Genomic DNA, 24,535 nt, shown 5'->3' with positions numbered 1-24,535 from the left:
ACAAATTGCTCCACATAATTATCAGACGCAAATTTAGAAGACTATGCTTTTGGGTACTGCGCGCGCCAGAACCGCTTCCAGAAGCCGAAATCGCACTGTAACCGCTATGTTTTGGTCATCACAAGAGAATTCACCCCTTCCTAAAATTTCTTGCATTATCTCAAAGATTGCATTTTTCCCTTTCGTCCAAAGTGAGTGCTCGAATTTCTCCGATAAAGGGAAAATTCCCTGCACGGAACATCATTGAGTTGGCCAGTATTCGTGCCTGCGTACTCGAGCACGTGACTTCAAGTTAACACAATGTTTTTGCGCTAAACAGGACAGGGAAGGGTGCCTTCGTAAAGACAGAACAGTAGAGACATATCCCATCGAGTGCAGATCGAGCCAACTTTAAACAGGTACGCCTCGCTCAAGTCAATCTGCAAAGCCTCCGTGGTAGGTCTAGCTATAACTGAGGGCTCGGCTGCCTGTGCAAGATAGATTTACTTATGACCTGCGCAATCAAATGGACTACGAAAAAGCAAATTACATTTCCATTTTATCCTTTAAGCAAACGACTACAAAATGAGTATATTGCTTCGAATGGTCGCGAATAAATGTCCATTGCGAATTCGTGCCTGCCACGAAATCATCCCCAAACCACGGGCACGATTTAACAAAAGAAGTACCGATAGCCATAACAGTCAATTATTGAATGAACGAACGAACGAACGAACGAAGGAACGAACGAACGAACGAACGAACGAACGAACGAACGAACGAATGAATGAATGAATGAATGAATGAATGAATTAATTAATGAATGAGTGAATGAATGAATGAATGAATGAAAAGCCCAGGCAGAATCGCCTCTGGGAGCCGTTTACGGAGGCTCATTGGTGTAGCCTAACCGATTTGCAGACGTAGCGGTTGATTGTAGCTGACCGACGCCGAATACCTTACTTAGAACGCTCAAGGAATTTCAAGAAGTCAAAGTCACGCCATATTAACTTACGGCCACCAGTGTTTATATTGTTTGTGAAAGCTCTATTGTCATGAACTTTGTGCTGTTGTACATGTCGAGGACCGGCAATAAAAAAAGATAGGAGAAAGCGTATTTTAGTACAGCGGTCAAGAAACTCTCCTCCGAGCGCGGGTGCCTTAGTTCGAAACCCAGCACTACCAAGAAAATTTCTTTATTTGTTAGATTCACTTACTTTTTATAGCGATGATCCTCTTACTTGACATAGGGACGAATGGAGGGACATTCTTCTTGTTGAAATGGCATAGAAATCTTTTAGCACCTAAATTCACTATTCGGCCAGTTACAAAGTCAAGGAGGCAATAGTATAGAGGGCAGGGGAGGGACAGTTATCTTTGCTTCAAAGCTCCGCAGGCGGTGTTCTAACAAAAACTCACAGGGTTCCTTCTGCATTCACTTAGGACGACTCGATGGCGAAAGCCATCTTGTTTTTTGTCTCAGTCGATGCATTCATCCTGCCCCGCCACCCTTCGAAAGGTTTCTCCGCCTAACGTTGTTGTGCACTGCCTCTAATATCGGAGGTGCCTCACCTGGTTTTGCATTGCCTGTGTTATCGGACCACTTTTGACTAAGCTAGGATGCTGTGAGATGACGTCATCAGGTGACGCTAAGTCACGCGACGTCACAGTGGCGTCACGACGAAGTGGTAATGACGTCGCACAATTTGGCGATCAGTGAAGTCATATTGACGTCCTATGTTGACGTCATCACGTGATGATGATCTTTTGGATCGCTCGTCCGCAACGCCGCGGGACACCGACGGTAAACTTAGCGTTTGATCAGGCATCTAAGCTTTCAGCCTTAACACCCCGCGCCAAATGATATTTTCGAGTAGTCAAAGTGAGGCATAAGCGCAGGGTTTGATTGCAGGTTGCGGCTTTTCCTAGAACGTTGTTTTCGGGCGGTATGGTCATGGCGTCTTCCACTTTCTTCCTAGCGTTCGACAGCGTCTAGAACTCTAATAGATTCGCCGCACCCCATGAATACCGAAATGCGAGTTCGGGAGTAACTTGCCGCGGAGTATAAATTTTTTCTTGTACGTACAAACATCCATGTCGGCTTTACATCTCGTCTGAGAGAGGGCTTTCAAATGCGTAATCAGTACTGTGCCGACTCGACGAAAAAGACGGTCCATTCGCACGACCCCCTGTCACATATGACGATCATCGTTACAAAGAAATGAATGTATCACACAAAATAAATTTTTCTTGGCGTTTCCGGGCTTCATGGCCACGCTTTGAACCTCAATATACGCATTCCACAAGTGCCTCTTCATCGCGGTATTCACATTTCCACTACACCGAGCAACACTCTTGGTTCGACGATTTTGAATCACTGAAAGTCTTTGTCATCGCCTGAATTCCTGTCTTGCTCAGCTTTGCATCATATGTTGTTTATAGCTTGACTATTCAATAGCACCAAATATAGTTAGTATTTAACAAAGTAAATATCGTTGATCAAGCTTTCACGCACTCGTGTTTTTTCGTCTTTGTTCCGTCCTCCACGCACATAGAGCCCGGACTCTGGTTGCTTGGAAGGTGGAATTGTATAAACTCCGCATGAGTGTAAATTGCTTCAGGCTTTTAGGGGCGAAGCTCGTCTAAGTCTAACCTTGTCCGACGTTCAGCGTAACCGGCAGTATATCCCGAACAGTATAACAGATGGCGCTGTCTCATAGAAGTACATACAAACTCGCTCGACGACGTTTTTCTGCGCACACCTGATCGCCTAACTTCTGGCTTAAATCGCGTCGCTGGTAAAATCAATTGTTTCAGCCTGATATGTGATGCCCGCGCCTTGATGCGGCGTCTGCGAAGTGCTCTTCGTGGCGGCCATTGGTTATGTATAAAACCAAAACAAATGCCGGTCAAAAGTAACTGTTGAAATATGGGATAAGCGAAGCGATCACACCTACACTGCCGCCGGGGCTTGTCATCAATACATCTGGCGTCGCCTAGAGTGGAGCGACGCCGATGCTGTTCTGTTCACCAAGACACTTGCTCAATACTCACTTCGATCAATTTGCAACGCCGAAAAGCGTCGCACGCCACGTACCAAAAGAGCTACGCTCTAAAATCGCCTAAAAGCAAGGCGACGACATGGATTCCCGCACCTTCTCTCATGGTGACGTCCGCCGCGGTGGTATTGGTTACGGTGCTCGGCTGCTGACCCGAAGGTCGCGGTACTCATATTGGTCGCGCAGCCAGCCTTGGTGAGCGCATACTCTGTAAAAACATACCTTACGTATGCTCCTTCACTGTATCGGCTGAAACCATATCAGTAAAAAATATTGACCTGGGCAGTTTTTAATCGATGTTATCTAGTGCGGCTGTGCTGCTCTAACTTTGCCTGCAGAGCAGACGTCTGCCGGGCTGAGACACCTATTTTTCTTCAGTCGTAATGCGCACTTCCCTCTGCAACGGCTACATCGGCGTAATTGAGCTGGTATAATGGAATGGCGTTCCGAATGCTTGGGTGGGTAACTGCTTCTAATGGTGCAGGTGAGGCAAACAGGATCTCCAGTGCCAGAAAAGGCTGGGGATTCTAATGAAGCGACCTCTAGTCTGTTCTGAGTCGTAGGAAAAAGAAACAGACAAAACTTACGGCATTTTCGCTGCTCTGACATGATTTTTTCCTCCGCGATGGCGAATCCATTTTCCACGGGTCGACCCGGATCAAGGGAGTTCGATTGGTCGTTTCAGAGCAACTCGCTCCGCACCTGATGGTTCTCATTTGCTCCGTCACCAATGCGCGGATTCGGTCGGAAATAGAACGAGCGACATACGTCACTTCCGTCGCTTTGCAAACAAGTGTCGCCGCGCTCGGCAGCGACCAAGGTTGCCATGAAAATATAGAAAGCGGAAGCAGGAATAGCTTCCGGAACCGGTTTACGTGACGTGTGCATGAAGAACTTCCGGCGTGATCTCACGCGGAGAGTTCCCGTGTTTCACTCGCAGATTCGGTTTGGCGCAATCCGAGTGGCCGACCCACGACTTGGGAGGCCACTTGGGATCGCCCGTTTAAAGAATTTAAGGCAGCACTTGTGGTGGCTAGCCTGAAGTAACAACGGAGCTGGTCGGCCTTCCTTGTTTGTCTTTGTTTTATTTTCTCTTTCTTTCTTCCTCTCGTCTTTGTCTTTTCTTGTTTCTTTATGTCTTTTTTTTGTCGCTCTTTCTATTTCTTTATTTTTCTCTCCGTCGATTTTTTTCTATCTGTCCTCGCTCTTTCTACCTTTTTCTTGATTTGCTTCATTTTCTTCCTCTCTCGCTCTCTTTCACTGTCTATTTAGCTTCCTCTTTCTTGCTATGCCTTTTTTCCTCTGTATTTTTTATCTCTCTTTCTTTTTCTGTCTTGCTCTCTGCTTTTTCTATCTCTTTTTTTTTCTTTGTCTCTCCTCGCTGGGTATAATTTCCTGCATTCCATCTTTCTCTTTCTTACGTTTCTTTTTTTTCTATTTCTCTCTCTCTCTTTATAATCTCTTCGTTTCACCCTCTCTCTCTTTTTTCCTCTCTGTGCTCGTTCCCTCGCCCATCCGAGTAATTGTATCCCACGCCGGACAAATTGGCTTAGCGGGAGAGCGCGCGCCGGCCGAGTTATTGCGTCGCACGTATTAAAAACGGAGAGGCCATTCATGATGATGATGTTTTTTGCTAACCCGTAATGGCCTAAGGAATATTGTAACAGTCCGCTATAAAACGCGATTACACACATAAACTGAGATCAGCTGGCTACTTACCATGGATGTGTCCAGATAAGATCGAACACGATGACCTTATCACCATTCCTGATTTTGAAGAAACTTACTGTAGGCCTAGGCATTAGACCCAGAACAATGGTCTCGATGTTCGTTTTGCGTAAAAAATATTTGTTCGCCTGAAAAAATAAAAGTTTTGACCGCAGAAAAGTATTTCCCGCCAATTTCGCGATGTCTGAATTTGAGCGCGCCTAAGGAAAGAACGGTGCACTTATTTGTCATAATATTTATTCCGCTCAAAAAACAAGTGAAGTGCAATCTTATGAGTCTTCTTTCCCTTGCCTGTCGAAGCACTTTAGAAGAAAAAATCACAAACATGGCAAATTGCACAAAATACCTGTATTTCAGTAATTTATTGCTGCAAACAAGTTATAGTGAATATAATAAAAACCGGACCATAATAATTTCTATATTTGCGCTGTCTTTAAACAATTTCCGTGGTTTTATTGCGCCCCGCCTCACTCGATAATCAGGCTGCAACGTAAGTGCTTTACCAAAAACGGCGAAGTTTCAAAATAGCTTTCACAAAAAGATCATTTTTAATTTTTCTAAGTCCGTCCGATTGAAGTCAACGACGTCAGCTGCCATTCTGCACAAAACATGCGTTGCATTATTTTGGATGCCAACAAGCTATAATGCGTCAAATGTGACCAAGTTAGCCTTGAGGCCGCGCCGTACGTTACGTGCTGAAAATGTCATAATTTGTTCAAAATAAATGTACGTGACATAATCACAAAGCCCCAGCTCCACACCAACAAGTGAGCAGCCAGATGTCATTGTTCAGCAAGCTCTGTCTCGCGATCAGCCGCTTGACAAATCCGCAGCAGGGGCCGCTCGATGCTGTGGGCGCTCACATTACGTGAGTGCCGCTTCGACTGCGGACGAGCGCCGCGACATGAGATTTGGGCACGACTCATCAAAAGGGGAATTGTTGTAAGGTGCATCGAATCTGCTCTCGGAAAGTAGTGCCCACATCGAATGCAGGAAAGCTTTGATTGGCAAGTAACCCACCTTTTGTCGGCAGTCTACCCTTCGCAGGTCATTGTAGCAGTCGCCGAGTCGCTCTTGCAAAGAGTCCAACACGGAGCAGAAAGAGTAGGGGCTCCGGGGATGATTGGGAGACCACTGGTCATGTCATACGTGCACACCCTGTCGCACGGTCTCGAGAAGGTGGCAAACCGGCATGAATTGCCTCTGGTGTTTTCTGCCCCTAATCAACTGCAGAAACTTTGCCCTCGAATTCGCCCTCAAACAAAACGAGGATGCAGCACCAGAAATGCAAAGCCTTTCGTCGAATGTTCTCTTGGAGTTCTTTACTCCACTCCCATGTCCTGTGAAAAAAGGTACATCGGCCATTCCGAAAGATGCGTCAATGACCGACTTAGGGAGCACGCACTAAGTGCAAAAAAGAAAGAACACAAGTATGCGCATCTGGTCGCGCACATTTCTGCATGTAGGTTCGAACCGATTTTCCGAGACACTATAATACTGGGCAAAAGAAAGCGCATGTCATCTCGGCTCGCTTCAGAAGCGTTTTACAGCGAAAGCTGTTATGAGATCACAAGGGCCGTTTTTGGCGCCGTAGTTGTCCGCCGCCGCCGCCGGTGTCCGTAACCACTATCGCTCGAAATAAGAAAAAAAATTTCCCAGCATGGAACGAGGTTCGAACCTGGGCCCTCTGCGTGGGAGCCCAGTCTCCTAGCTCAGAGCCATGCCGGTGCTTGAAAGTACTTTGCAAAAACACCCTATACCGCCTTCATATCGGGAAGGAACCACATTAACATATGTAATGTAGCGTGGCAGAAGAGTAAAACAACAACCAGGCGTCACACAATGCGAATTGCGCAACGCGTAGTTTGTTGAATGCTTCCAACCCATTACAGAGGGCTCTGCCATAATTCTTTATCGTCATCAGCCACAGCAATAATAAAGTGCACATATTGCCTGACAGGTATTTAGCACCTACCGCGGTTCTCCGCAGAATGATGAAAAATTGCATAGTGGCTGCTTCTCCTACTTCACAAAAATTATGATTTATAGCGTAGTGGGTTCCTCGCAAGTGCACTTCTATTGGTTGCCAAGGAAGCCCATAAGGCTCCCATGATCCACTTCTTCAGGGTCTCAATAAATTTAATTCCCTCTCTGTATCTCTTTCTCACGTTAGCGTATGTTATAAAGCGTGGTGGGAGAGTGACATAAAGACCGGGCGTCACACAATGCGAATTAAGTAACTAGTGGGTCCTTTAAAGCTTCCAACCCTATACAAAAGCTCCGTCGTAATTCTTCATCGTCATCAACCATCGCATCAAGAAACTGCTCATAATTCCTTACAGATGGTACATCGCTTCTCCGCAGAATGACCAGTCATGTCGTGGTGGGTGCTTCCCAACTTCACAAAAATTATGATTTGTGGCGTAGTGGATGCGTTGCTAGTGTATAGTGTTAGTAGCCACAACAGAGTTTATAACGGACTCTAGAAATGCCGCTCTTGGAGCTTTCGCTGTGACTGTGCTGCGCTGTCCGCGCAGGCCTGCCGTTTTTTTTTCTTTTTTATCAAAAAGAATGTTGGTGCATGCATAAGTGAGGCTTCAGTATCCTTGCATGCTTCCCAATTTGAATTTCTCCAAGGCTCCCTTTGACATGCGCAGCTATACCTCGCACCTTGTTATATGGCAGTCGTTATCGCATATTGTTTTTTTGTATTATACTTGATTTTTTTGCTCTGTGTTTCCAATACGAAGTTGTGTTCGCGCAACACCATGACTATATGTATTTAAATTCGGTGGGTGTGACAAAAATAAACAGTGGTTAGTAGCGCCAGTCCTTTGTCTGTTCTTTCTGTGCTTGCCAATTTTAGTGCTTATTCTTTCAGTGTTTATGTAGCCTCCGTTATGTGTTTGGCGGTAGCTCAGTTAGCTAAGCGCCAACTCACCAACCCGCCAGCCATCGTCGCGGACCGAGCGGTCATGGGTTCGACTACTGTCAGCGGAACTTTTTCTTCGCCATTTGATGGTGTTCATTTTGCTGACGTATTTCCATGACGGAAATACGTTATGAAAATCTTGGTAGTCCCCGGCGTAAAACAATTTTGTGTTAAAAGCAAGCAGTCCGATGACTGTCAACAACAATTTATTCAAAGGTTTATTAAAGGTGAAATAGGTCCGCACTGCTCAGAACACCATTCGCGTCTGTCGATTCTTACATTACTCCGGGATCGCCTTAATTCACCCCCCCCCCCCCCCCCACCCTTCCAACACGAACACACGCTGCCGACGCTCTGCGCGTGTGGTCCCCAGCCAGGCGTCCGTGCTGGCGCGTTTCGCCTATGTCACCATCAAGCTCCGAAGAAGAGCTCATTTTCTGGGTCTGTAAAGCGTGCGACTGTGGAGGCGTTGGTTAGGCTTAAGTTCAATGCATCGCGGAGACGCGTGGAGGGACGCAAATTGCATGCGCAGTCCTACCTGGGAGCTTTTATAAACCAACATTGTAGCGGCTCGCGACAAAGGCATTCCTACTTGCTCTACCTGAAACGACACTGGTGCAAGTCGTGCACAATTGTTTCACGACATGCTGGCGTGTAATGCAAATGAGATTGTCACTCCCAATTATCACACGCTGACGAGCACACGACAAATCATTCGAAGCGGCGCAGCGAAGACGCAGAACTTGAGACAACCAACCCAGCAATCGAAGTGAAGACGCTGCCAGGCGTCGCTGCTAGTCGGCACCACGATGACAACATTGAGATAGTTGACGTTATCGTTGCTTGCGCATCTTCACTCTGTGCCTGGGGCGTGGCCTGGGCGCCAGCTGAATACGTCATAATACTGTCGATGTCGCAGGGTGCTCAACGCAGCACTGAGCTTTCGTACCCTGTTTGCCCTCGAAATAAAATAAATTCTACGCAATGGACGCAATTCAAACTCTGCTCAAAAATATTTTGCGTACCAAGCTATCGAGTGAAGGCCGCATCTCGTGGTTGAAATTTTGTCACTGCTCCTTTAATCCATGATATTGTCCTACACATGTCAGAAAACAGTGCCTTTTAAAGGGCCCCTCACCAGGTTTGACAATTTTGAGCTGACGAGCGCAATGCATGCACTAGGCGTTCACGATTACGTCTGCCAAAATTTGCAACGCTACGCGTCGCGTAAATGGGTCAAATTTCAAGCTGAACGCTGCTTGCCCTTCTTCTCGCGTCCACGCGCCCAGAGAATGAGGGGATGACGTACATGAGAGAATAGCCCTACGTAGATGGTAGTGCTGTGACGTCGCTCCTCTACGTGGACGACTGTGCTCTGACGTCGCCAACAGTAGCACGTGACACTGCGATAATTATTTGACACGACATGTGTAGTTTGTGTAATTTGTTGCTTGAATAGATTAATAAAACTTGAGAGCAATAATAAAACACACGAACGGAATGTGTGCGTTTTCTTTTTTAATTTTTACTGCGAATCGCAGCGAGATTCGAGACTAATCTACCTCCGTTTCGCACGCGTTCGTGTTCTCGCACTTTGCGCGTCGTGCAGACGCCACCCCTTTACAACGAAACTAATATTCTACCGCGTTCCAGCGCTCATTAGGCTCATTTATCCTCCCGCGTCTAACTAGATGTTCATGCGGCACACCGCTAGTCTCGCGTCCGTACAAATGTTGCAGCTTTTGTGCTCAGTAATAGGTTGAAAGCCAAGTGATCGGCGAGGGCGCATTCGGCATAACTTGCAGAGATGAAGCGCAAAGAACGCCGCCACAACATCGCTCGCGTCTCGGGGGCTCGGGCTGGTTCGGACGCGTCATGCGCTCGTGACATTTTGTGCGCATGACGTGTTCATGCGTATGCGTTATGTGATCCTTCCGCTCGCGTGCCGAAGAGGGCAGGGAAGGGATTTGGCTTGCGAAGGCTACGCGGGGCGAGCGGCAAGGGTTTGCAGCTCGCCTCCTCGCATCATGGTTTCGCGCCGCTACAAATTATTGTTTTTCTCAGCTTCTAACCGACCGATTAGAAAAATTCTTGTGGCATAACGCTCTTTATTGGGCGCACAACAACTTGCAATGTCTAACTAAAATTCGTTAGGTCACCTGGTGAGGGGCCCTTTAAAAGGGCAGTATGCAATGGAGCTACGCTGCCGTCAATGGAGCCAATTGTAAATAGGCGCACATAAATTAAGTCATCATGCAAAGCCTCCTTGGAAGGTCTAGTTTATTCTCAGAGTTTGGCTGCCTATGGAAACTAGCTCTACTTATACCCTGCACAATCGAGTTTACTATAAAAATAAATTCAGTTACGATTTTATCCTTTAGGCAAACGACTACAATGTAAGGAAAAATGTTGGAATGGTGAAGATTAAATGTCTATTACGAATTCGGGCCCAAACACGCAGAAGGATCTACCTAAGAAGCACTAATAGCCATAGCAATGAATGCATAAGAGAAAACTCCAGGCGGAATCGCCTTTTGTGAGTTGTTCAAGGAGGTTGTCTGAACCTGTTTGGAGTTGTCTAAGTTATTTGCAAGCGTAGAGGAGGAACAGCATAATGAAACTTTGTTGTAAGAATCCGACGGCCTTGGTGATGCGGTCCCAAGCCTAGACCGCCGCCTTGGGCCCTGGTGGCGGCCTCGGTCCGTCGGACGCCCGGAGCTGTTCCTCTGAATGTGTGCTGAGGCGCACGGTCTCCGAATGCTCATCATTTGGTCTCCAATGCGTCTTTTGACAGGCCCACGTAATGTTAGGCAATGTTAGGTAGGTCCGCCCTTTCTTTACATAATTTGCACCTGTCGGCGTACTGACCCAGGAAATAAAGGCTATAGGCCAACGGATTTGGGCACGTGTTTGTTTAAAGGAAGCGCCAAGCTACAGCTTGCTGCTTAAGTGCATGGTGCGCGGGAGGTTAACGGGCGCTTTCCAATCGGTAACGGTTAGTACTTTCTTTCTTGGCAACCATGCGATTTCTCTTGATCCTAGCGGGTGTGTCTCAGCGGCTCAAGTCCTCTAGGCTCGGTTTCAGCCGCCTCGTTGCCAGGAAGAGAGCAGTGCGCAGGCGCAAGAATCATTTGGATTTACTTTGGTATCGAAGGATGACAAAGATCCTTTGCTCTTCCGGCGAGATTTGTCCTCTGGCAAAATTTGCTACTGCGGCCGATTCAAGCGATTCAAGATTAAATGATTTAGGCAAATGTTGACTTTCTCGTCTCGATTTGTGCTGATCTTGCGTGTGTATAGATTCGCGGTGTCACGCGTTTGTAATAAAATGCGAAGCTTGCAACAAGCCCTTCAAGGCTTGAAACAGCAAAACTGGACGATTCTGAAGTCTAATCTTGTTGCCGTTTCTGTTTTAATCCTTTTTAAGTGCGTGTGACTCAAGAGGCCCGGCTTGTCGTCAGTCCACTGTCTCATGTCACACGGTCACGCGGTGGTCAATACGGGCCTAAAACAGGAATAAGAATGCTGAAAACAAGTGCAAGGTAAACTGACAAGTTTTGAAAAAATATAAACTAGTGATATCATCAAGAATTAACCGCAATAATTTAGCTAAGATCGCCCAAAACGCATCTGGAGCATCTGGCTGATACCCGCACCGTGTAGACATCGTGTCACCGCGTCGGCAAGCGCTCGATTGCCAGGGGGATCTCGCAGGATTTATAACTACGCCAAGACTACACAAGATAGACATTAGATCAGGATTTCTTCAGTGGTCGACCCTGAGTTGGTTCGCGTGTTCGAATAGTCGTTTCGGATGAACTGGCTCCGCGCCGTATCACTCACATTTGTTCCGCGGCCAAGTCGCAGATTCGACCGCAAATTCAACGAGCGGCATACGTCCCTTCCGTTAGTTAGCAAGCAACTGTAGTCGCGCTTTGCGGAGACCAAGGTTGCAATGAAAACATACAAAGCGGAAGCAAGATCAGTTTTCGGAACCGTTGTGCGTGACGTGTGAATAAATAATTTCCGGTGTGATCTCACGTGGAGGTTTCGCGTGTTTTGTTGGCAGATTCTGTTTGGTGCAATACGAGTGTTCGATCCAGGATTTGGTGGCCACTCCGGATCCCCCAGTTTTAAAAATTAGGACGGAGTCGCACTAGTGGTACCGAGCTTGAAGGAACAATAGAGCTAGGCTGCTTGTTTCTCTTTGTGTTTCTTTCTTCCTCTCCTTCTCTGTTTTTCCTATCTTTGTTGTCTCTGTTTGTTTTTATTTGTTTCTTTCTTTCTCTCTATTTTGCGCTTCCTCTACCCTTTTGTCTCTGTCTGTATATATTTTTCTTTCTCTTTCCTTCTTTTTGTCTTTCTTTCTTGTCTTGCTGTCAATTTTTTTGAGTTTCCTTCTGTCTCTTCCTCTCTCTGTTTCTTTTTCTGTCTTTCTATCTCTTTTTGCTCTCTCCCTTTTTTTATCTTTCTCTGAATTTGTTCTCTCGCCCATCCGAGGCATTGCATCCCACGCCGGACAATTCGGCGCAAGATGAGAGGGCGCGCCGTGCGCCCATATTCGGGGAGCACTGCAGAAGATGAAGAAGAGGACGAAGAGCGCGTCCGCCGAGTTATTGCGTCGCACGCTTTAGAAAGGTAGAGGCTGCTCATGCTGATCATAGTTTTTGTGAACGCGTAACGACATGAGGAAAGCATAACAGCTACGCAGTAAAACGGCATTACACTGCGGCTGTGTGAATATTCTAAAGTTTCGAAAGACGAATCGAATAGCGTTCTGTTCGATTCGGTATTCGAATGGAATAGCGCATATTACAAATACCGAACATTTTTCGAATAATAAGCATGGATGAAAAAACCTCAAAGGAACGCAACGTTGGAACGGAGAGGGGTAACGCGTCTAGTTTTAATAATCGAAGTGCCAAGACGCATGCAGCTCCAGGTTTTACGGGAATGCCGAACCGATGCTTTATCGATCACAAAAACAAAAGGTTTTTCCTTGACGCTCCGGAATTTGCGATTATGTTTCCTGATATGAATATTGTTTATTATTTATATATAATTTTTTTAAAAGCCGTTGACAATAGGTCACCTTTAATATTGTAGGCGCTGCTTAATTTCAACTTACAATTACAAAATATTCCTGAAGTTCTGGTTGCTGCTATGTACGAGCTTGCCTCAGTTTACACAACTGTGGCATTTTTTGTTGTTTAAGTGTTCTCGCAATCTTATTTTGTTAAAGGTAGTGAACATTTCTCTGAAATAAAATTTTGTGGAATTCTTGGGCAACTTTATAAACGGTTAGCCAGATACTATTCGAATAGTGTTCGAATATTATCTGATTCCTACTCGTATTTGATTTGGTGTCATTGCTGTTCGATTCGTAGTCGCTTTAATTCTAAAATTCACCATTCACACACCCCTAGCAATACACGCATAGACTTAGATTAGTTGGCTCAGTGATGTGTCGTACTAGTGCGACGAAATCCCATTCCAAGTACTGAAAGTTCCCTATGTCGCATATTTTTCGATGCATACTCCGCGAAAAATCCCAACATATTTCAGTGCACCATGGCAGCAAAGAACACATTCACACGTGTATATATATATATATATATATATATATATATATATATATATATATATATATATATATATATATATATATATATATATATATATATATATATATATATATATATGAGAGGTGTCACTTGAAGAAAGGTTCATTTATTACGTCAACGTTTCGGTCAGAGCGTGACCTTAGTCAGGATCTGTCCGATGCGTCGACATAATCGATGACGTTTTCTTGAAGTGCCACCTCTCATACTTATACGGCAACCAAAGGCAACCACTCCTTTTTTTTCCTGTGGTTTAACGTCCCAAAACCACGATATGATTCTGAGAGATGCCCGTATTGAGGGCTCCGGAAATTTCGACCACCTCAGGTTCTTTAACGTGCAGCTAAATCTAAGTACACGGGCCTCAAACGTTTTCGCCTCCATCGAAAATGTAGCCTCTGTGGCCGGGATTCAATATATATATATATATATATATATATATATATAGATTATATATATATATATATATATATATAGATAGATAGATAGATAGATAGATAGATAGATAGATAGATAGATAGATAGATAGATAGATAGATAGATAGATAGATAGATAGATATTTGTGTTACCCATTTACGACTGTTAAAATCATGACTAGCGCCTGCGCGCCTGCACAACCCAAAGCGTGGGCTTCTTTACTCAAGTGTATACGTGGGCTTCGAGTCACCCGAAGTGAACTAGAAACACTAGAACTAGAAACTAGAACACCCGAAGTGAACTAGAAATTGCTCCACATAATTATCAGACACAAATTTAAAGGACTATGCTTTTGGGTACTGCACGCGCCAGAACCGCTTGCAGAAGCCGAAATCGCACTGTAACCGCTATGTTTCACAAAAGAGAATTTCACCCTTCCTAAAATTTCTTGTATTATTTCAAGGATTCCCTTTCGTCCAAAGTGAGTGCTCGAATTTCTCCGATAAAGGAAAAATTCACTGCACGGAACATCACTGAGTTGGCCAGTATTCGTGCCCGTATACTCGAGCATATGGCTTCATGTTAACACAATGATTTCGCGCTAAACATGATAGAAAAGGGTGCCTTTGAAAAGAGAAGGAATGGAGGAGACGTACATCCTGCAGATGGAGCCAACTTAAACAGGTACAGCTCGCTCAAGTCAATCTGCAAAGCCTCCGTGGTAGGTCTAACTATAACTGAGTGTTCGGCTGCCTGTGAAAAATAGATTTACTTATGACCTGCGCAATCAAATGGACTACAAAAAAGCAAATTACATTTCCATTTTATCCTTTAATCAAACGACAACAAGTCAGAGATAATGATTAGAATGGTGCCGATTAAATGTCCGTTACGAATTCGTGCCTGCCACGAAATCATCCCCAAACCAGAGGCAGGATTTACCAAAAAAAGTACCGATAGCCATAACAGTCAATGAATGAATGAATGAATGAACGAACGAACGAACGAATAAATGAATGAAAAGCCCAGGCAGAATCGCCTTTGGGACTCGTTCACGGAGGTTTACTAAACTCATTAGTGTAGGCTAAGCGATTTCCAGACGTAGCGGTTGATTGTAGCTGGCCAACGTCGAATACCTTAGAACGCCCAAATAATTTCAAGATGTCAAAGTCACGCCATAATTACAGACGGCCACCAGTGTCTATATTGTTTGTGTAATCTCTATTCTCATGAATTTTGTGCTGTTGTACATGTCGAGGGCCGGAAATAAAAAAAAAACAAGAGAAAGCATATTTTAGCCCAGCGGTTACAAAACTCTTCTTCCGAGCGCGGTTGCCTTAGTTCGAAACCCAGCACTACCAAGGAAATTTGGTTTATTTGATAGATTTACTTAATTTTTATGGCGATGATTGTATTACGTGACGAATGGACGGACAGTCCTCTCGTTGAAATGGGATAGAAATTCTGAAGCGACTAAGCGCACTATTTCGCCAGTTACAAAGTCAAGGTGGCAATAGTGTAGAGGGCAGAGCAGGGAAAGTTATCTTTGCTTTAAAGCTCCGCAGGCGGTGTTCTAATAAAAACTCACAGGGTTGCTTGTGAATTCACTTAAGACGACTCGATGGCGGAAGCCATCTTGCTTTTCGTCTCAGTCGGTGCATTCATCGTGCCCCGCCACCCTTCGAAAGCCTTCTGCGCCTAACGTGGTTTTGTACTGCCTCCAAGATCGGAGGCACCTTACCTGGTTTTTCATTGCCTTTGTGATAGGACCACTTTTCACTAAGCTAGGATGTCATGAGAAGACGTCATCATGCGACGCTAAGTCACGTGACGTCACAGTGGCGTCATGAAGAAGTGGTAACGACGTCACACAATTTGGCAATCTGTGAAGTAACCTTGACGTGATATGGTGACATCATCACGTGATGACGATTTTTTGCATTACTCACCCCGACGCCGCGGGACACCGACGGTAAAATTTAGCGTTTGATGAGGCATCTAAATCTTCAGCCTTAACGTTCCGCACCAAATAATATTTTGGAGTAGTCAAAGTGAGGCATAAGCGCAGGGTTTTATTGCAGGTTGGGGCTTTCCCTAGAACGTTATATTCTGGCGGCGTGGGCATGGCGTCTTCCACTTTATTCCCAGCGTTCGTCAGCGTCTGGAACGGTAATACACTCGCCGCACCCCGCGAATACCGAAATGAGAGATTCGGAGTAAATTTTCGCGGAGTATAAATTTTCCTTGTATGTACTATCCTCCATGTCGGCTTTACATCTCGTCTTAGAGGTGGCTTTCAAATGCGTAATCAGTTCTGTGCCGACTCGACGAAAAAAACGGTCCATCCGCACGACCCTCTGTCACATATGACGATCATCGTTACAAAGAAATGAATGTATTACACAAAATAAATTTTCTTGGAGTTTCCGGGCTTGAAACGCACGCTTTGAATCTCGTTATATTCTCTCTATAAGTGCCACTTGATAGCGGCATTCACATTTGCACTACACAGAGCAACACTCCTGCTTCGACGATTCTTGATCACTTGAAGTCTCCATCATCGCCTTAATTCCTGTCTTGTTTAGCTCTGCATCATATGTTGTTTATAGCTTGACTTTTCATTAGCACCAAGTGTAGTTAATATTTAACAAAGTAAATATCATTGATCAAGCTTTCACGCACACGTGTTTTTTCATCTTCCGTCTTCCACGCACATAAATAGAGCCCGTACTCTGGTTGTTTGGAAGGTGGAATTGTATAAACAGCGCATGAGTATAAAATTCCTTCAGCCTTGTTTTGAAACATCAGCCGCTGCAGTGGCACTGTGATTACAGTTCTCGCCTGCTGACCTGAATGTCGCGGGTTCGATCTTGGCATCGGCGGTCGCATTTCGATGGAGGCGAAATGCCAGAAGCCCGTGTACTGTACGATGTTAATGCACGTTAACGAACCTCAGCTGGCCGAAGTTTCCGGAGCCCTCCACTAGGCGTGCCTCATAATCACATCGGGGTTTCGGCACGTAAGACCCCAGATTTTATTATTACAAAAAAGAAATAAGGAAAAATATGATGAAGAAAGACGAAGCAACAACTCAATCTGTGTTCGCCAGGTGGTGGCGCTTGCTTGCCAGGTCCATTATTTACTCAGATTTCAGACACGTGGAACTGTCTTTAAAGGGGCCCTGCAAGATCTTTTCAGAATGGTCAGAAAACGCTGCCGATCGGTAGTCAAGGATTCTGAGAACACGCGATCAGATTCGACGGATTCAGATTCGATCATACGGTTCATCAGATCGTCCATGTACATGGAGCATCTGGCTCCATGTATATGAACGATCTGTTGAACCCGGCCACGTGATCGTTGATTGCTGTACGCGGTCGACGATGTTTTAAATGCGAATGCATTTCTTAGTCGGGGTTATGTAAGGCATCCGGCGTTGTCCGCGGCGCCCTCTCCCATAGCAACAGCTGCGGGCGCGCGCGCTTATCCTCGCCCCTAGCAACCGGAGCATGTGGTGCGAGAGAGCGTAGGAGAGGGTAGGTGCATTGCTTCGCCGCTCCTTCTGTTGCCTTTCGCTCTCTCTCCTCCGTGCGCCCCACTCTCCCGTGCGCTCGCGCCTCACTCTCGACCGTTGGCTGGCTGGGCGTCTCTCAAGAACATCCGGTAATGTGTGCTCGAGACGCTGCTGTGAAACGCCAACGCCGAGCCGAGAACGCTGGCGCCTTACTCTCCCGTCTGCTCGCGCCTCACTCTCGACCGTTCACTGGCCGGGCGCCTCTCAAGGCGATGGCAGAAGTCGGTGAAGGCGAATGTCTGACGGCAACGGTACCCCCTCTCGGCGCAAGAAATGCATTCGCATTTCCTCGCGATTCCCTTCGGGGAGGTGGGGGCATTCTTTTGTTAGTATTGAAATATTGTTCGTTTCTTTATCTTAAAAGGCATTACCCCATAAAAATGAGCATATGGGCCTGCGTTAGTAGTATGTATTAAAGTGGCGCTGCCTTCGCGTGGCGTAATGATCCGTCAGTGCGTCTTGAGCAGCTTTTCAGCGTGCTCATGCAACCGTGCAGGCAGTTTCCAGGTCGCTAAGATTTTGGAGCGACACAATTTTGCCACCTATACTTCGTCTCAGAAATGACGCGCGCTGGTACCCTGCGCGGCCGCGCATATGCGTAGTGACATTTTTGATGAGTCGGCTTTTGATGAGTAAGGACGCCGGGAACCTTGGTGAGGCGCAGGCAACCTTGTAAGGCGCAGGCAACCTTGGACGCAAGCGTAAACAACGCGGTACAAATGCAGGGAAGGTGTATAATGCCCCATCATCTGATTGCAACAGCTTGCTATATTCCAAAATAGTTGAAAAGCTCTAAATAAAGGTGTTCAGCATAGTTGCAAGAACTCCTGCGAAAGCAGAACAACGATAGCTTTCACAAATCGCGAGAAGGGCTGGCGGCATCGCTATCATTTCTCAGCATTGCTGGAGGGCGGCCACGTCCGTGTTTAGAGCCTTTGAGGTCTAAAAATACTGCTAGTAAAATTAGTACGTTCTTTTGGGATTAACTACTGCAGCTACAAGCACTGCGAAGGGAGAGCTTTCTGTCGCTCCATAAAAAAGTAGGTCGACAAAAATCCGTTTTCGGTCCCTTTAAAGTGGATGCCTTAGATGCCTCATCAAACGGGAAAATTGACCCGCGCTTTTGGTGTCAACATGAGTGATGCAAAATATCATAATCTGTTTGGACGCCACAGATAGAAAAAGTTTATAACGTCATCATGACTTCATCATGTGAAACTATCGCTCGGTCAAAGGTGGGCCGATCACGGAAGCACTGCAAAACCAGGTGAGTCGCAGAAACGTTGCAATGCCGCCGATACTGGAGGCAGTGCAAAACCACTTTAGGTACTTGAAGCCATATCTCGGACGGCGGCGGGGAACGTTCAGTACGTCGAGTGAAAAGAACACGAAGAAGACGACTTTCGCCTGCGGAACGCATTAGGGATGCTGTGAGTTTGTATTTTATCTTTTGTGGTTCTTAATCGATGTAAACTCCTGCGGCTGTGCTGCCGTAACTTTATCTGCAGAGTGGAAGTGTTTGCTGGGCCGACAGTTATTTTTCAACAATCGCAGAGGGCACCGCCCTGCGTCGTTCTGATGGATTGCGCTCCGAACCGTTGGGTGGGTCATTGCTCCAAATGGTGCAGGTTAGGCCAACAAAATTTCCAGTTCCAGAGAGAGCTGGGGATTCTAACGATGCGACAGCTAGACTGCTCTTATCCATAGGAAAAATAAACACACAAAACGTATGGCGTTTGTCACCGTTCTATCCGCGCAGGATTTCTCGCTCTGCGACGGCGAATCCGACTGGTCGTTTCAGAGCAGCTCGCTCTGCGCATGATCGCTGTCATTCGCTCCGCCGCCAAGTCGCATATTCGGCCGGAAATAGAACGAGCAGCATACGTCACTTCCGTCAGGTTGTGCGCAACTGTTGTCGCGCTTTGCGGCGACAATGTTTGTCTTGAAAGCGTACAAAGCGGAAGCAGGAATAGTGTGCAGTGCCGGTACAGTGTACTAGAATAAAGGTAGTGGGCTCAGACACATGCGCCGCTTGAGGCATCTCATGTTGCCTCCGAGTGATGGTGCTACTAGCATTTTCTATTGAAAGGTTACGCGGTTTCACAAGTTTCGCGGCTACGCTAGGCGGGCGTTGCGGGTTATTTTAGCGGACTCTGTAATTATAAAGAAGTGGTTGCGATCCATACGGTCGGAATTCTGTCCACACGCATTCGCTTTTCTCGTTAAGAAATACAAAGAAAACATGCTGCCGCTATGATTGCAGCGCTGGCTGGAGGGATGTCGGCTGCCTCCCCGAGAACCGCTATTAAGTGATGGCTAGTCAACAAATTAGAGCGATGTTTGCACCTGTTTATGTGCCGGAACGGAACAAAAGCTGAAAACGAAAAACGAAAAAAAAAAACGATATTTTTGACCGGAACGAAAACGTAACCGAAACTTTATCTAATATTTCGTTCCGGAGATAAACCGAAATTTTTTCAATCGTTTTTCGGTTCACGAGAAAGCTCGCGGAATTCTTTTTCTTCCTGCAGCTCCAGCCACTACACGACAAAGGGCAGCGCCATTTTGCTTCGCTTATCTAGCGTTCTCTTGCGGCGAGAACCACAACTTCGAACAGGCCAAATTAAACAATAACCTTTTATTTTTACAAGCAAGCTTCATGTACAACACTTTATAATAAAATTAACCGAAAACATGCTTGTAAAGTAACTCACGGAATGACATCTACACATACGTATGTGAGGGTGCACATCGAACAAGCAACTCAATTTACAACAATATGGTGGCCAATTTTGGGCACTTCATTGTTCTCACATTTTAAGCTGCAAATTTGACAGGATGCGACGTCACGCAACGTCATATTGACGCTGCAAAGAGTGAGGTCCTGTGACGCAATGGGTGCCATAAGTGCAATGTCCAATCGTGTTGCAGACATGGCGGCTCTTCGTCAAGCGAGCAGTAGTTTCGATAAACCGCAAGTAGACCGTAGGCACAGCTTACTACCATATTTCGGTTTCGTTGTTCAACCCAAACCTGTATTTCTACATGGCAGAGTACGGCGAAGTGTTACTTCGGAAAAAATTAACTATTTTTGTCACGTTACGTCATCGCGGATTCATGTGTCGTAACGCCATTGCAGCGCCACAATGCGAATGACCTCGCGTGACCAATCAAATCAGCAACATGGCGGAACTTGACAACATGGTGGAATTTGACAATGTCCAGAATAGCACCCCAGAATAAAAACACAGCCCAAGCTTGCGTTAAAAACGTACAAAGCGGAAGCAGCAATGGTTTCCGAAACCCGTTTCAGTGACGTGAGCATAAAGATCTTCTGGCGTGAGCTCACGTGGAGCATTCCCGTGTTTCATTGGCAGATTCGGTTTGGTGCGATCCGAGTGTCGGTTCCGTGATTCTGGCAGCCACACTGGATCACCTAGTTAAGTTAAGAGATGAAGGCAGCTTCGCAATGGTGGTGACAATCTTCAAGGAACAACGCAGCTGGTTGGGGTTCTTTGTTTCGCATTATTTTTTCTTTCTTTCTCTTTCTGTTTTTTCTATCTCTTTATTGTATCTGTTTCTTCATATTTCTTTCTCTCTCTCTCCGTCTATTTATCGCTTCCTCTTTCTTGCTATGCCTTTGTGTTACTCTGCTTTTTCTAGCTCTTTTTTTTTGATGTCTTGCTCACAGTGTTTTCTATCTCAACTTTGTGTCTGTTTTTTCATGTCACTCCACCTTTCTGAGTATTTGTCTTTCTGTCTTTCTATCTTTTTTCTTCAATTTCTTTTTTTATATCTCTTTCTTTCTATCTCTTTGTTTCTCCCTCTTTCTCTCTCTCTGTGTGCTCGGTCTCTCGCCCGTACGAGTTATTGCATCCCACGCCGGACAAATCGGCGCAGCGGGAGAGCGGACGCCGTCGCACATATTCGGGGAACAAAGCAGAAGATGAAGGAGAGGCCGAAGAGAGCGCGTCCGCCGAGTTATTGCGTTGCACGCGTTTTAAAAGTAGAGGACATTCGTGATGATGATCGTTTTTGGAAACGCGTAAAAGCATGAGGAAAAGCATAACAGCTGCGCAGTAAAAAGGCATTACTCTAGGGCTCCGGGAATGTTCGAGAGTTTCGAATGACAAATCGAATAGCGTTCTATTCGATTCGGTATTTGAATTTAACAATGCATATTACAAACACCGAAACTTTTTGAATAACAAGCATCGATGAAAAACCTCACAGAAACGAAACGTCGCAACAGAAAGGGGTGACGTGTCGTGTTTTAATAACCGAAGTGCCAAGACGCATGGAGCTCTAGGTTTTACGAAAATACCGATGCTTTTTTGATCACAGAATCAAAGTGTTTTTCCTTAAATCTCCGGTATTCGTGATTGTATTGACTCATGTGAATTTTGTTTAATATTTATATATCAATTCTTTTTAAAAGCTGTTCCCGATGTGTCATCTTGAAGATTGTAGCCACTGCTGGATTTCAGCCTGCAATTACACAATATTTCTGAAGCTCTAATTGCTGCTGTGTACGAGCATGCCTCAGTTTGCATTATTGTGCTATTTTTTTGGTTAAATGTTGCCGTAATGTTCATTTGTTACTTCTAGTGAATATGTGTTTAAAATAAAATGTTGTGCAATTCTTGGACAGTTCCGAAAACGGTACATTACTCTCCTAGGGCATCCAGATACTACTGGAATAGTATCTGATTCCTACTCGTATGTGATTCGGTGTCATTGCTATTCGAATCGTATTCAATTCAATACTAAAATTCACTATTGGCACACCCCTAGCAATACACGCATAGACTTAGATCAGTTGGCTTGGTGATGTTTCGTACCAGTCAATAGACTTCCCATTCCTAGTCATGAAAATTGCCTATTTCGCGCATTTTTCTATGCATACTTCGTGAAAAATTCCAGCATATATCCGTGCACACTAGTAGGAACGAACACATGCACACCTGTATATATATATATATATATATATATATATATATATATATATATATATATATATATATATATATATATATATATATATTATATATATATATATATATATATATATATATAATATATATAGTAGCAGGCAGATAGATAGATAGATATCTGTGTGACCCCTTTACGACTGTTCAAATCTTGACTAGCGCCTGCGCGCCTGCACAACGCAAAGCGTGGGCTTCATTACTCAAGTGTATACGTGGGTTTCGAGTCGCCCGAAGTGAACTGGAAACACCAGAACTAGAAATCGTTCCACATAAATATCAGGCACGAATATCAAGGGCTATGCTTTTGGGCACTGCAAACGCCAGAATGGCTTACAGAAGCCGAAAGCGCACTGTAAACACTACGTTTTGGTGATCACAAGAGAACATCACCCTTCCATAGTGACGGCTCGAATTTCTCCAATAAAGGGAAAATTCGCTGCACGGAACATCACTCAGTTGTCCAGTGCTCCCGTCTACTTACCCGAGCTTATGGCTTCCAGTTAACACAATAATTTTGCGCTTAACATGCCACGAAAGGGTGCCTTTGTAAAGACGCACTGAATGAAATGAGTGCACAGTCGATGGAGCCAATTGTAAGAAGGCACAGGTCGCTTAAGTCTTCCTGCAAAGCCTCTGTGGAAGGTCTAGCTATATCTAAGGGTTCGACTGCCTGTTCAAAAAAAAAATTACCTATGACCTGCGCAATTAAATGCACTACAAAAAAGCAAATTGAGTTTCCATTTTATTCTTTAAGCAAACGACTGCGACATGAGGATAATGCTTGGAATGGTGCCGACCAATTGTCTGCCACAAAATCTGCCCCCAAACCAGGGGCAGGATTTACCAAAAGTACCAATAGCCATAACAATGAATGAATGAATGAATGAATGAATGATGAATGAATGAATGAATGAGAAGCCCAGGCAGAATCGTCTTTGGGGGTCGTTCAAGGAAGTTTTATTAACCTCATTGGTGTAGCCAAACGATTTGCAGGCGTATCGGCCGATTGTTGCTAGCCAACGTCGAATACCCAAGAACGCTCAAGGAATATCAAGATGTCAAAGTCACGCCATAATTACAAAAGGCCACCAGTTTGTATTCCGTTTGTGTATCCTCTATTTTCATGAAAATTGTGCTGTTGTACAGCGGCGGTCAAAATTTTACAGACCACGGGAGCGCGTGGCAGACAGCACCGAGGCGCCTTCACCACTGCTTGCGATGCTCTAGAGCATCATTGTTTACCTGCCGGCCTGCTCGTTCGCTCGCTTCAAGTGCAAACGTACCAGAACGCCAGAGAAAGCGCAAAGTGCCGCTTCTGCAGTCGCCGCAGAAGCCCCGAGCGATTTCCCTAAAAGAAAACTTTTCTACTTGGCGAAAACGTCGTCCTGGTCTGGACAAATTTTTCGTCAGCTTTCAAGATTTTTCTTTTGCATTTTTTAACCCATGTGGGTTTTTCTTGTAGGCTTGTGCTACAAACCGGTCGATGCCAAGTTTTTTTTCTTTCATAGCGCACATGACCGGGCTCCGGATAGTTGCACCGAGCATCACACAAAAATTTGCAGCATGCATGAGTTCCGCGAACGGAAGCTGCTGGGTAATCTTATCACTGACGCAAAGCGTATCTTTCACGCTGCAAAGCGTCTGGGAACAAAGCGTGGAGTGCGGTGCGCACCGAGCGCTGCCAGTACAAGTTACGTATTTTCGTGAGGATATCATCGTTCGGTGCTTCCGCGGCGACTGCAGATCCAGGCACCTTGCGACTTCTCTGGCTTTCCGGCGCACGCGCACTTGAAGCGAGCGAACGAACAGGCCGGCAGGTAAACAAGGATCCGCGAGCGCAGTGCGCGCTCTAGAGCTTCGCAAGCAGCCGTGAGAAGGCGCCTCGGTGCTGTCTTCCATGCGCTCCCGTGGTCTGTAATATTTTGACCGCCAGTGTACATGTCAACGACCGGCAATAAAATAAAACAAGAGAAAGCGCATTTTAGCCCAGCGGTTAAGGCACTCGTCTTCCGAGCGAGGGTGCCTTGTTTCGAAACCCAGCACCACCAAGACAATTTGGTTTGCTTTATAGATTTACTTAACTTTTGCAGCGATGATCGTCTTACGTGACATAGGGACCAAAGAACAGACAGTCTTCCCGTTCAAATGGCATAGAAATTCTCAAGCATCTAAACGCACCATTTTTCCATATACAAAGTGAAGGAAGCAGTAGTATAGAGGGCAGGGCAGGGGG

Source organism: Rhipicephalus sanguineus, chromosome 10 (assembly GCF_013339695.2).
Source record: "Rhipicephalus sanguineus isolate Rsan-2018 chromosome 10, BIME_Rsan_1.4, whole genome shotgun sequence".
NCBI classification, from domain to species: domain Eukaryota; kingdom Metazoa; phylum Arthropoda; class Arachnida; order Ixodida; family Ixodidae; genus Rhipicephalus; species Rhipicephalus sanguineus.
This window is presented reverse-complemented; position numbering follows the sequence as displayed.